At 44.4% G+C, this 13,715-nt stretch overlaps 1 long non-coding RNA gene across 3 annotated transcripts; it reads right to left on the bottom strand.

The window, feature by feature from the left end:
- Positions 1 to 3,826: 3,826 nt before the first annotated feature.
- LOC116591871 lies at positions 3,827 to 12,726 on the bottom strand. Of its 3 annotated transcripts, none has more exons than XR_004286186.1 (5): positions 12,519 to 12,726; positions 9,876 to 10,021; positions 9,495 to 9,768; positions 9,080 to 9,284; positions 3,827 to 4,012 (listed from the first exon to the last, which is right to left on the bottom strand). It is a non-coding gene; the product is annotated as an uncharacterized LOC116591871 (long non-coding RNA). The 3 variants fall into 3 exon arrangements; XR_004286187.1 differs by having other exon boundaries at positions 12,530 to 12,726; XR_004286188.1 differs by lacking the exon at positions 9,080 to 9,284.
- Between the last annotated feature and the right edge of the window lie 989 nt (positions 12,727 to 13,715).

Raw genomic sequence — 13,715 nt, 5'->3', positions numbered from 1 at the left:
CAGGAGGCCTTATAGTCCAGCTTCTGGCATTGGTACTTAGGAGGGCCCACCTCGATTTTGAGCAGAAATGTCCCATTGCCACATTCCCCAAAGGCCCAGCATTTTAGTCCCCGTCACTGCCACAGCCCCCAGCCCACAAGAGTCCTTACAAACCCAGTATGCTCCCAGCATGCTATTGGTATGCTAATATCCAGAGCTGCCTCGATTTGCAATTCCTCCCTGGAAACGGCGTGCAGATTCTGGCGTCCCATAGAGGGAGAAGCACGCCAGGAGATTTTTTCCTTTTTTTTTTTCCTGAGCCTGGTCAGACAGGTAAAATAAACTTAGCTCTGATGACAGAAGACACACGTCCCCTCCCTGAGGCCTTCTTCGGTCTGAACAGAAAACCAGGAGCTTGCGCAAGTTAAAATACCGATATTCCCGTTTGCAGGAGATGGGGAGGGGGAGACCAGGTTCCTATTACAAACTGTTGTTCTCAATTATTAATTCCTAGCCTTTGGTGCACACTCAAAGGGATGCGGTCTCAACATCTTTACTTAGCATTGGGGGTGGGGGGAGCTCCTCCTTTGCTTAAGATAACCCCTTTTCTTTGCATTTGAAAATAAATTTAAAGTTTACCTTGGGAACAAATGATTAATGAAGTGTTTTCAATGTACCCCAGCTGTTCACCAGAATAGAAGAATAATTTGATGTTTGGGGTCCTCAAGCCATTTAATGGCAATTGATTTTTTTTTTTTTTTGGAGGGGGCTTTCGGGGGTAGGGCGATTAAAGGGTTAATATTCAAATCAGAAATTTGCAAGGCCTGCATAATGGGAGCGCCACCCTCATAACAATAGGAATTTTTAACAATATCCAGCCTTGTTAGCAAGAGAGTTACATGCATTGAGGGCAATCAGTGTGTCTTGTCAGTTTCTTTTTATCTACCATCTCCAACCGCCGAGGAGCCGAAATGAAGCACTTTGGAATTATCAATTTCAGCCACATTTGCATAACAAAGCCCCCGAGGAAGAGGCATGATAAATGTGAAGGACCCCTCTTGGAAAAGGAACTGTCAACCGCGCCCCCGAAAGATTCTCCGACCGAGCGCATTCTCCGGGACTGCAGTCAGCGAAAATAAAATGAAAGCATTAAAGAAAGTCATTCTCTCAGAGAGAAAAATCTCCCCCTCTGCACAGAGAGAACGGGATGAAATGACATTATGCATATGAAAATGTCCAGAAAGATGTTTGATTTATGTATGCATTAGATGCAAATTCCATTACGGTGCGCGCGCTGTTGTGTGATTTGGCGCTGAACACATCAGCGCCCTGATCAGATCTGATCTCATTAATTCCGACAAGGAGAGAGAGAGGGAATTGAGAAGAATTTATGGCCTGGACACTTGAAAGAAGTAAATTGTAATTCTGTTTAAAGCTGTAGCGAACCTTTTAAACACCTTTTATTATAGGAAAGAAGCACTCACTTTTATAACACTGTAAGGACTTACTTAATCTTGTACGGGGGACTCCGGGTCCTCATTTGGTGGGTGGGGGGGGGGGATCCATGACCTTGTTTAGAGAAAAGAAAAAAAAAGCGGAAAATGCCTTCTTAGACCAAGATTCAGAGAAAACATCACAGTAGTAAGATCAAAGAAGAAACGGTACCTCTGTGAATAATTATGTAAACGTTTAGTTTTAAGGGTCTTTTTTTTTTTTTAGTGGCTTAATATTTTCAAATAAAATACCGAACAGCAAATGAATATTTTTATGGGACTGGGCGGCAGATTTACATTTTAAAATGTCTTTCACTGCGTTACAGATAAAAACAGTACTAAAAATATATGATGAGATGCCGTGGGACAAGTGTCTTGTGAAATCTGCACTTACTAGAACTGCTGTAGAAACAGTCCATTTCAGACCCACATTAATGACAATAATAACAATAATAATAATAACCCAACTGCCAAAACAGTTTTAAGAGGAAATACATTTCTACAGGGAAGACCCCAGATTGTTTGTGTCTGTCAATAATGATTCTGATCTTTCTTTTGCTCCGGAACAAGACTTTAATAAAAGTCGTTTCCTTCTTTCAGGAGCGATAATCACCCTTCATGGGTGAGATGTCCTGTATTTACTTGATAGTGAGTGCAGAACCGAAATTGTCTCAATATGTTACCGCGTCGGGGAATCATGGTTCCTCCCCCAGCCTTCATGACCCCCTGGGGTGCAGCTTTGCCGGCAAGAGTTGCGTTTGCTCCCGCACCTTTCATCTTCCTGAGCTATGATTAACTGTCTTCCCAGGGCCAGAGTGGGGGCAGAGACTGGATTCGGGAAACCTTAGTTACCGATCATGTTTGATTTGAGATGGAAATGAAGATACAGTGCGGCCTCCAGCTTCCGGGGCCAATCCACTCCAATGGAAGTCGTTGTTGAGTTTAGCAAATGTTTATCCAAATTGATGCAGCGAAGTTACACGTGAACGCAGATAAACAGCGACAGGGAAGGCAAAGTGTTTCAGAACCAGGTGAACCTGTTTAAATGTCACATTTTGTCAGAGGCTAATCCCCAGGTCGTTCCCCATTTCCACCCAAACTATGAAAGTATCTCACGTGTGCTGTAGATATAATTATAGATGGGATGTGTGCCTTATTTACATTATGCGTCTGTGTTCCTGTCCTCCCGGGCTGGCTGTTTTTAAGGACACGGGGAATGCGTGGTAGCTACTGGTTTGCCCACATTCCAACGCAGAACACCGGCAGATCAGGAAAATAATTGGGTTTTCCTTTGAGAAGAGAGAGAGGGAAAAAAATTCTTCTTCCTGTGATGTTTTAAAAATTCAAAATTTCCTCATTTATCTCCATGATAGCTCTAACCACACAGTCGAAAGCTATATTTAGGCGGCAGAGATTGTATTTTAGAATGTGGAATTTCAAGTCCTCTCACTTGGAGGACTTGAAAGGATTGTGCACATTTTGAATAGGATTGTCTGCAAGTACGAGGGAAAAACTTACCTTGGCATTATACGAGTGAGATTTTTTTTTTTCCTTCCCAAGGCGTTTTAATGCGTCTGGGTATGCGTGAAGGCATGCATTGAAAAACGGACTAGTTTGTTTGCCTTCCATTAAATCATCCCTCAAATATACACGGAAAGAAATGTATATATTATATTTCACAAATAATGAGGAGGGGGCGGCTTTCTCCTCTCTTCACACAGTCAGCCAGACCCTTACACATCTCTCTCTCTCTCTCTCTCTCTCTCACACACACACACACACACACACACACACACACACGAATGAATGGGTAAGTCTTGGTGATTAAGGTCATGCTGTTTGTTCATTTCTGCCCTGGCTAATGTGATTGAATTGGAACAATACCTTTGAACTTCCTGGCTCTGATCTGCATACTAATTGATCCCCCGTCCTTGACAATGACCTTTACCAACCATCCACCCATTCTGTGCCCCGCTCAAAAGTTGCTATCAACATCCAGCAACAACAAAAAAAAGTCCCTTTATAAAGCGTATCTTCCAGCAGTGTGTTACTCCCTAGCTCCCCCTGCAAGATGCTTGAAGAAAAAGTATTTGTCGGAGACTGGAAAACAGATTCAGCCAGGAAGGCTCACGCTTGTGATCTGGGAACCTCAAGAGCAAGGAGGAAGGATCTGGTTTTCAGAACTAACTCCCGTGCTTGTCCCATTTTATCCTAAAATAAAAATCTGTGATCATAGTCTCCTGCAAGGTGTTTCTACACAGGGTCTTTGAGATATCAGATTTCTCAAAGAAATGGATTTCCTCTTCTGAGGATCAAGGAATAGGACCAGTTCTGTCTCTGTTTAAAAATGTAGGTATTTTGTTCATCATGGATTTTTGTGCATTAATTTCAATTTTTTAAAACATTGCATTAAACACTTGTTTCTCCTGATGACTGAATTTTGGGTTCCCCTTACATTTTTCACCTGAGGCGCAGGCCTTGCCCTGGTCCCAGTCCTGCCAGGTGGCATAACTGGAACTCTGCTAGATTCTTCGGGAAATCTGGAGGAAAAAAAAAATTAAAAAACTGAAAAAAGTTTATTTTCCTTAAACATATACATATTTACCTACAAATCTAAATGGACGTGACAATATCTAAAAACTAAAATTTTAAAAATAAATAAATGGGCACGACAATGAGGTATCTGGAATATCTTGTTGAGATAAAGACATGCTCCCACTGACACACACACACACACAGAGACACACACATATCTGCAAAGATATTAATCCCAAAAAGCCAGGCTACAGGCACCTTTTAAAATCCTGTTCTGTAGTAATGAAGTAGTAACGAAGATACCTGGTCTCCATTACAAGCCAAAGTTACATTCTTGGTGTGGCCTTAAAAAGAAAAGGCATCTCTTCTGAGGACAAGCTGCATCAAAACCATTTTTTAAAAGCAATAGTAGTATCAGTCTTAGCGCAAATGCTCAACCAAAATACAGACATAAAATCTTTTCTAGGGTATTAACTCATCGATTATATCAGAATGCAGGATTTTCTTGAAATTGGCTTCAGGGATAAATGGGAGAGGCCAGCGCATCTGGCCATGAACGGAACACATCTTACTTGTTGAAATAATCATCAGCTGATACCAAGGACCCCCGACCACACTCATTCCCTCCAGCTCTACCTGGGGCCGCCTGCTATCAGCAGCAGAGCATAGGTGACAAACAAAAAGGCCACCTGCTTTCTCTTATAGCCACGCCACACCTTGATAACTGATGTGTGTCTTTCCGGAACTTAGAAGCCAGACACCGGTCCTTTTAAGTCCAGAGCAACCCAGGGGTCATGACACACTGCATACCTCACATCCAAAAGTATGCTCGACTTCCACATTTTCCCATTTCAGTAAGTAGATGCTTTTCTAAGAACACATTATTCTAAAAAAAAAAAAAGAAGAAGAAGAAGAAGAAGAAAAGAAAAGAAAAAGAAAAAGAAAAGAAAAAAGAAAAAGCTGTCTGTAATTTGTCATGAATTTCAATTACCAAAAAACTTTTGATTTTTTTTCTTTTTCAAAAAAAAAAAAAAAATTGGCATACCTCCAGGTTTTAGGAATGTGGTTAACACAGAGAATGACAGAAAGATAAAGATGTGTGTGTGTGTAGAGAAAAAGCTCAGAACATACGGGTTCATAGAGGCCTGGCTGGGTTTTAAGCCCCGAATAAAGGTTCCTAGTGACATGGGTAAGAAAGAGCATTTTGTATTTATGTGGGGCGGAATGTTCTGACAGGTTCCACAGTGTTTCTCGGAGCTGACATGTCACAAAAGTGACTCTCGCCGTCCCAGAGTTGCGCACACATATCGGGAAGCTAGTCTACACTCGCAAGCTCACTGCACATAAAGGTTTTTGGAGAGGAAATAAAGAATCATTTTGCGATTGGAAACTATGAGGGGATTTTTTTTTCCTCCTTTCAAATACACAGAATACTTACCAAACGGGAGCAGAACTTTTTTTTTTTTTTTTCTTTTTTTTTGAAATGTGCAACTGTGTGAAACTTGTCTGGTTTCAGATTTACACAGAAATTTGGAATCATCTTGTTTTCATCCAAACAAATTCAAACTGAAGAGCTTCTTAACTAAGCTGGGAGCATATTTGCACCAAGAAACTGATGTTCCTAATTCATTAACCTACAGGCATTTGGTACCCGTTGGACTTATTAAATGTGCGTAATTTGGTGACTGGTTTCTGTTGTTGTTCCGTTTCACCGAGGGCTGACACCTCACCGGTCCCACCCTGGGTCAAGGCGGAAGGTTAAGACAAAGAGGGTGATATCCAGGTACCATGGATTCTCTGTTTTTAAGGCACAGTTTTAGATTTTTGAGTTGTTCGGTATATAGCTGGAGCTGAAGAAATGTTTATCAAGAAAGTAAGTCACACTAGAATACTTCACGTTGTGACAGGAGATAGTGTCTAATGAAAAGGCGGAACCGAATGGTCCAGATGATTCCAGCAGGAATCCGAGGTCAGAGGAAGCTGGGATCTTGGAAATAGGCACACCTTCTAGCACACAGCAGCGATTTATTTTTTACTTCCTTTTTTTTTTTTTTAAAGATTTTTTCTTTTTTTTCCTTTTTTTTTTTTTTTTTTTTTTTTTTTTTTTGACAGAGAGAGACAGATCGAGAGAGGCAGTGGGAGGGGGAGAAGCAGGCTTCCCGCTGAGCAGGGAACCCGATGCAGGGCTCTATCCCACAATTCTGGGATCATGACCTGAGCCACCCAGGTGCCCCACAGCACCAATTTTCAAGGGGTTTGAATCCATGTCACACCTAACCTCTCTGCACAATCCTGTGTGATGGCAAGAAACACAAAGAGAAAGTCCCTGTCTCGGTGGGGCTTCATTTTGTTGGGTGTGGTGGGAAGATTATGACACCCAGGGACACATGCCACTGAGAAAAATCATGAAAGGGATCTGGAATCCTAAGAAGTTCCACAGTGGCGTGTAAGTTTCTGTGTGCAGTGATTAAGAAAGCTCTCCTAGGAGAGATGACATTTTAATAAGGACAAGAAGAAGCAGAGGGAGAAGCCACATGTCCCTCTAGAGGAAAAGAAATGCAAGTAGAAGAAAGAGCAAGTTCAAAGACCTGGGGGCAGAGCCTGCTTGGCACCTTCAGGACAAACCGGAGAGTAGGATCCAGGGCTGCATTTGGAGCAGAAGGACCAAACAGGAAGGGCTGGGGCAGGGTCTGGGTAGCGGGGGACCATGCAGGAGCTTTGAGGACAGTGGGAATGCAAAAACAGTGCAGAGCTCTGAGCAGGAAGCGCCATGATCTGAGGGTAAGGACAAAGCCCTCTTCTCAGGGTGTCTGGAAAGGTTAAATGCCACAATGCAGGCAAAAAGATTAGCTCAGCCCCCAATCTAAACCTCACACGGGAATGTGACCAGCGTAGGTTGAATGGAGAACCTCACGGTCCGAAATTCAAGACGTTCCACGTTACAGAAAGAAGACAAGTAAATATGCAACAAAGAAGGAGGGAGGAAAAGGAGTGTGCTCCCCAGTTTTCCATTGCTCTGATGTACAATCCGCTCCTACACTTTATCTTCCATCCCGGCTCTTCAACACATGCTGTTGAGTGGAGAAGGGAAGAAGCTGCAGAAAGGATCCTTCTGTGTGAGGTTCACTGGAAAGATCTCCCCTTGGACGCCCTAAATGGCAGGGGTCCTTCCATGGTCCCACTGTGGAGGGCCAGGCAGGGTCAGGCTCCTGGATCAGGAGAGTCCCAAGAGATGAGCCAGAAATGCAAGTGGGTCAAGAGGCCCCACCTCGCCGCTCACCCCCTCATTAAACTAGATCGAACTCAGTTTTCTCATCTGTAAAATGGGAGCTCAAATGCGGATTCTGGCTACCTCCAGACTGAGGGGGCACAAAGGGGAAAATAATAAATGTGGAAGGGTTTGCTAGCTAGAAATACAATTTTATTTAGATAACAATATATAATTATATTATTAGGCTTTTTAAAACAGTTTGGAAATAAGAGAAGGAAAGAGTGAGCAAACTAAACACATCACCTAGGCAATCTATGCTGATTATAAATATACACAAGTGTGTTTATTGCACAATGTAAATTTTCAAAATACATATAAAAAGCTTAAAAATAATAAAAATTACTTTAGATTTACCACCGAGAAAAAAAATTCACTATACTTTATACCATATTTCCCTCTAGTTTCTATGTTTAAAAAATAAATATACTTACATTAAGTATTTGTATTTATATCATTATTAGCATATGTGTATATATAATATGACATCACTATCACTATGTTATGTGACATTTGCCGTAGTTAGGTCATATAGCTGTACTCTATAACATGGTATAGTCATGGTAAGCCCATATTGTAGATGCCATATGCAATATAATTGTGAATTATTTCATATGGTTATAGAATATATATACACCTGTGTGTGTGTGTGTGTGTGTGTATACACATATATATATATAATGCAGGTTTATGTTATTAAATATGTTATTATAAATTTGTACCAATTTTAATTTTTTTAGAGTGGGTAAATCACATTATTATTAAAAAATCATCAGTACAGGGGCGCCTGGGTGGCTCAGTGGGTTCAGCCTCTGCCTTCAGCTCAGGTCATGATCCCAGGGTCCTGGGATCGAGTCCCGCATCGGGCTCTCTGCTCAGCAGGGAGCCTGTTTCTCCCTCGCCCTCTGCCTGCCATTCCCCCTGCTTGTGATCTCTCTCTCTGGCAAATAAGTAAATAAAATCTTAAAACAAACAAACAAACAAAAATCAGCAGTACAGAGGTGTCTGGCTAGTCAGTCAAGATAGCCTGTGACTCTTCAACTCATTGTCGTGAGTTCAAGCCCCACAGGGGCACAGTGCTCAATGAAAACCAAAACAAAAAATAACACAAAGGCAGTCTTCTCCCATCTCTACCATTTTTCTTCCAAAAAGGTTTACTTCTCAATGATGAATAATAACACACTGGATACACTGTTTTGTACCTTTCTTTTGTCACTTAAAATGTATCTTCAAGATCATTCCATATCAGTACATATGTATATCTGCTTCTTTCTTTTTAATGGCTGCATGATATCCCATTTGTTTTGTTTAATCTACAAATCTAAGTTAAGTTGTTTCTAATCAATCACAATCCCAAACAAAACCACAAAAAGCACATTATGATGCCTATGTGTCAGTACAAAAGAAAGCCAAATTGCTAAAATGGAAGCAGGTTAAAGACTATGGATCATGTAAAGTTCGATACCTATAGACCAACTTTTCCTGCAAAGAGGATGTACTGATTTACCACTTACATGCATAATGTATACAAAATTCCTTCTCTCCTTCTTATTTACACTTGGTATTTTCTTTATAATGAACAAGTTGACAAACTGTTTTTTAATACTCATTTCTGTGTGTTTGGGGACTTTTTTTTTTGGTGAATTGTCTAACATTTTTCTCTATTTTTCCCTTTGGACTGTTTTCCTATATTAATGATTTATAGGAGCTCTTTATATATTAAGGAAATTAGTCTATGGTATGTTACACATGTTACAAAACAGGAGTTTGAAATTTATAAAAAATAAAATGTATCCATCTTTACCTCACAGCTCTGGACCTTGGGTCATGTTTAAAAAGGCTCTCCTAATTCTGAGAAATTACACCAAAGAGCGAGGAGAAGTACAGCAGCAGGTAGAGAAAATGGCCCATGTGCGGAGAAGGCACAGAGCACTGGAGCAGCTGGTAGCGTTCGTAGGTAGAAGGGTGACGTAGGACAGGCCAGAGGAGAGAGTAGCAGGAAGAATGAGCTGTGGGAAAAATGGGAAACCTCTGAATGGCTCCATCCAACCAAGGAAGGGACTTCACCAGATTTACGCTCTGAACGCGTCACAGTGGGATGAAAGGGGTTGGTGGGGGCCAGGGAGGGAGCAAGGGGACCTGAAGCCCAGGTGGATGGCGCTGGCAGGTGGGAGGAGGGTGGCGAAGTGGGCAACGGGGTGGACTTGGATTTGCGGCACCTGTAATGGGGACCCGAGGAGAGGAAGCTGCGATGGAGGAATGCTGGCTGGCTGGAGATCCCACTGAAGGTGGCAGGAAACACAGGAGGTGACAGGCGGCGGAGACAAACGCTTTGCTTGGAGATATGCTAATCTTGAGGCCCCCTTGAGAAACCCACTTGAGTCTACCTCACAAAGGCAGCTGTCTGCAAGAGGCGGTGCTCAGGAGAGAATGATGCGGGCACTCAGTTACCTGGAGAAGTGCCCGAATCAGTCCCGGTCACGGTGTCCTCCTCTGTAAAAGGAAAGGCATCACTTACAAGGAAAGAAACACATACAGCTCCTTGCAAAGGTCGTGTGATTTTAGGGGCTACCCCAAAGACCTCATTTTAACTTCAATACCTCTGTGAAGACTTCATCTCCAAATACAGTCATGTTCTGAGATTCAGGATGTGAATTTGGGGGCACACGTTTCTGCCCATCCCAGGGCACATGGTGAGTTTCAGGCCCTCGGCTGGATTCTGAGGATATAGGGTTTCAACCTCTGCCTTTGGGGAGCACAGGGGATGAATACACAAAGTATGATCAGCTAATCAATCAAGTATAATCAATCAGGGAGAGCTAGGTGTGCGATCTTGTGGGAGAGCACCAGGAAAGTTGCATCACCTGCAACAAGTGTGGGCTGCTGGGGGTAAGTACAAACACCCAGGCACGCACTGACTGCCAAGAATGCTGGTTTGTTTGTTTGTTTGTTTGTTTTTTAGCCTTCACCAGACTTTAACTCGCAGTGTCGTATTTCACGATTTGCAAAGCATTTTCAAACCAATGATCTCATTCGGTCATCTGAAGGGCCACAAGGGAGACAAGGTAGGGGTCACCACCCTGCTTTCCTAGCTAGGGAAACTGAGGCATAGCCAGGTGCGGGGATGCGGAGTGCCCATTTAGCCCTCCTTCTGGACACCATCCTGCCACCCAGGGAAGCCGTGGACACACGGAAAAGACTTTGAGATAGAAAAAGAGAGGGAAATCCTGAAAAGAAGCACCCAGAAAGGTCATTCTGAAAACCAACAGAACAATGATGAATGCCGGCTTTTCTGCCAAATTGCAAAGAAGATTGGGACCCCACTGGCTCTTCCCTGCTGCCCTATGTCTACACCGCTGCCCCTCCCAGTGACGGCCACCGCAGGAGGGGTGCCCGACGGTCATGAAGGCAGGCCCCTCCATCACTGGTGAGTTCTGAAGCCTCCTCTGTCGCCCCCATAAAGCCACAGGGAGACGAAGAAGGTATAATTAAGCAATAATGACCAGGCAGAAGTCTTTCTGGTACACATAATGGGATGTTAAAGGCTCCAATCTTGACCCTCTAGCTGCCTATTATGAGGCCGGTGAAGACAGATAAACAGATTGTTACGGCCCCTATAAACCTCGGACATTAATTTGAAACACTCCCGCTTATCACGGCTCAGTCCTGCCTCTTCCACTCCTTAAAAAAAAAAAAATTGTGAAGGGTTGGCACTCGATATAGGTCTTATTTCTACCTTCTTTAGGTTGTCATTAGTGGCAACAGATGTGTGCAGGGGTGTAGCAGAGAGGGCCGGGTGAAGAGGTAGAGAGGGAGGTGCTGAGACATTGAAGGAGAAGATTCCCAAGGTTGGCCTGGGAACTCCAAGCCCCCAGAAGCAAACCTGAATCCTCAGTTCTCCCAGCACATAATTACAGAGCATCCACTCTAGGAGCATCCGCTGCTAGGAGGGCTTATGTCCTGCTGGGAAGAAGATAAAAAATAAAGAAGCAAACAAATAAGAGAGTGAGACACTTGAGTTTGTAGGAAGTGCCAAGCAGGGAGTGTGGCCAGGCAATCCGGTAGGGCCACTGGGTGGTTGGGGTGAATTTAGAGCTCTGACCCCGTTGCTGGGGACCAGGGCTCTGAGTTCCGGACTGGGAGCAGCAAACATACAGGCCTTGCAGCAGGAAGGAGCTGGGGGGGGGGGCATTTCTCAGAATTAACTCGTGTTTCTTTCACTTACCTTCCCCAGCCTTTCTCAGTCCTTTGCTGCTGCTATTTTTATGATGAACCTGATCTCTTCTGTGGCTCTGGAGAACCAAAGAATCCCATGGCCATGCTTTGGCCGTTTGGCAGAGGGCAGCGATGTAGTCGGGGAAGTTAACTTTCCCACCTTTGACAGAGGCTGGCCAGTCCCAGGCCTGCTGTCAGGATTCTCCAGACACCTGTTAAATTAAATTCCTGCCTTACATCACAGAAGTTCTGGGTTCATTTCGGGTTCTTGTTTCCCACTTGGCAGAAACTGAGCTATCAGCAGTCAAAGAGGGAGAGACACTAAGACAAATTAAGAGAAAAGTAATCACAGGGTACAAATGAAGGTGCCTTGACTGACAAGACAGCACCCTCCCCTACACCAGTGCTGGGAGAGCCGGCCGCCCTCACATCTCACTGGCTGACACCCGGGCCCAGAGACTCTGGGGCCAACCCTGCCTCCCTCTCGAGGCCTCTGGAGAACCTGGCACCTAAGCCAGCATCCAGGCCCATGAGGGCCAGCCCTAGGCAATTGGGAGATGGCAGGATGCTGTCTCCCGTGGGGGCTATGGTTTGCCTGGGCTCGGACTCCCAGGACAGGCACAGCTCTCCGGAGAAGAATGGAGAGAGAGAGTGGAAATTCAGAGGGCATCTCCAAAGCAGCACTTTTGCCATCCCTCACGGACCCTCACAGTGCCACTTTTGCATCTCCGTCCCTGGGGTCCAATACACGGCCTGACACATACTATGAGCTCAGTAAAAATTTCCATTTTACTGAGCATACACGCATAAATGAATGAATGAGGGCAGTCCTGCTTCAACAAAGATGCCATTTGGATGAGCCCCCCTGAACCTGCCCGTCCTCATCCTGGACGTCCTCATCCTCATCCATATCAGCAGAGAGGCTGAGATGAGGTCTTTGGTCTGTAGCCTCCCAGAATTTGGAGAGCTGCCTAAACCCTGCCCCTGAAGGAGGCACCCTCCCCAGATGCAAGCATGTTGGAACCTACATGCAACTCACAGAAATGGCGGCACTCATGCTCTTGAGAAGTCATACTCCCAGGTTCGACTACTTGATTAGAATTTGAGGATCGTGGAAGTAGAGGGAAGTTCCTCCAGGTGAGCTGCACCGGTGTTAACTGAATCCAGATTTAGCAAAATATGGTTTCTGCTCATCTTCAATGTTTGTGTGGGCAAGTCGAGGGCCCATTGGTCCCATTAACCACCACCAATAAATATGTCTGTCACCACTGTCATTTCTTCACTGTGCCAGATTGTGTTGCTGGCTGCAAATCTTCACCCTCCCTGCTTCTATGACCTCATCAGGGGTGCAGTGGACCCCACACTTTGACTTTGGCTTTGGCCATCAAATTTGCCTTGGTCAAGATGGTAGAGGCAGATGTGACAGCACGTGAGTCCTGGGCCCGAGTCTCAGAGACCTGGCAGGTTGCTGCTTGTCCTTTGACTCTTCTGCCCCTCCCACAAGAAGACCATGCATGTCCTGGAGGAAAGGAGCAGGGCCGTCCCGGCCAGCAGATGCATGGGCAGTAGAGCTTCTTGTCGTAAGCCATATGGTTTTATGGTTGCTTGTCACTTGGCAGTGTTGGGTCAATAACTAGCTGATGCATCCCCCACTCGCTTTTTTATTGTTGTGTAACAAATTACCCTAAACTCAGAGGCTTAAAATACTCCAAATTAATTACTCACGGATTCCCTGGGGGCGGGTTAACTGTGTCCTTTTCTCAGAGTCTCAGCAGCTTGAAGTCGAGGTGTTGGCTGGAGCTATGTCACCTTCCAAAAGGGGCAAAATTCAGTTCCTCGTGTGTGGGGGGTGTCTACCAGATGTTTCTCATGAAACTTCCTCTGCAGTCCCTATCCCAGCACGGCAATAGGCAAACAGGAGAACCTCCCTGCTTTTCAAAGCCGACTTGATCAAATCAGGCCAAGGCAGGACAATCTCCCTTTTGACTAACTCAAAGTCAACTGACTGGAGACTGTTAATAACATCAGCAAAGTCCCATCACCTTTGCCATGTAACCTCATCATGGGAGAGACAACGATCGCACACACAGGTTCTGTCCCATTCCAGAGAAGGCATTTAGGTATCCTGTGTATCCCAGGAACATCTTAGAATCCTGCCTACTGGAGTCCTCATTATGTCTAGTGACACAGAACCCCATTCTCAGCTGGCCAAGAGTTGCTTCGGG

The sequence above is a fragment of the Mustela erminea genome, chromosome 5 (genome assembly GCF_009829155.1).
Source record: "Mustela erminea isolate mMusErm1 chromosome 5, mMusErm1.Pri, whole genome shotgun sequence".
Taxonomy (NCBI): domain Eukaryota; kingdom Metazoa; phylum Chordata; class Mammalia; order Carnivora; family Mustelidae; genus Mustela; species Mustela erminea.
Note: the sequence above shows the minus strand (reverse complement) of the source record. Positions and strands in the feature narration are given on the sequence as shown.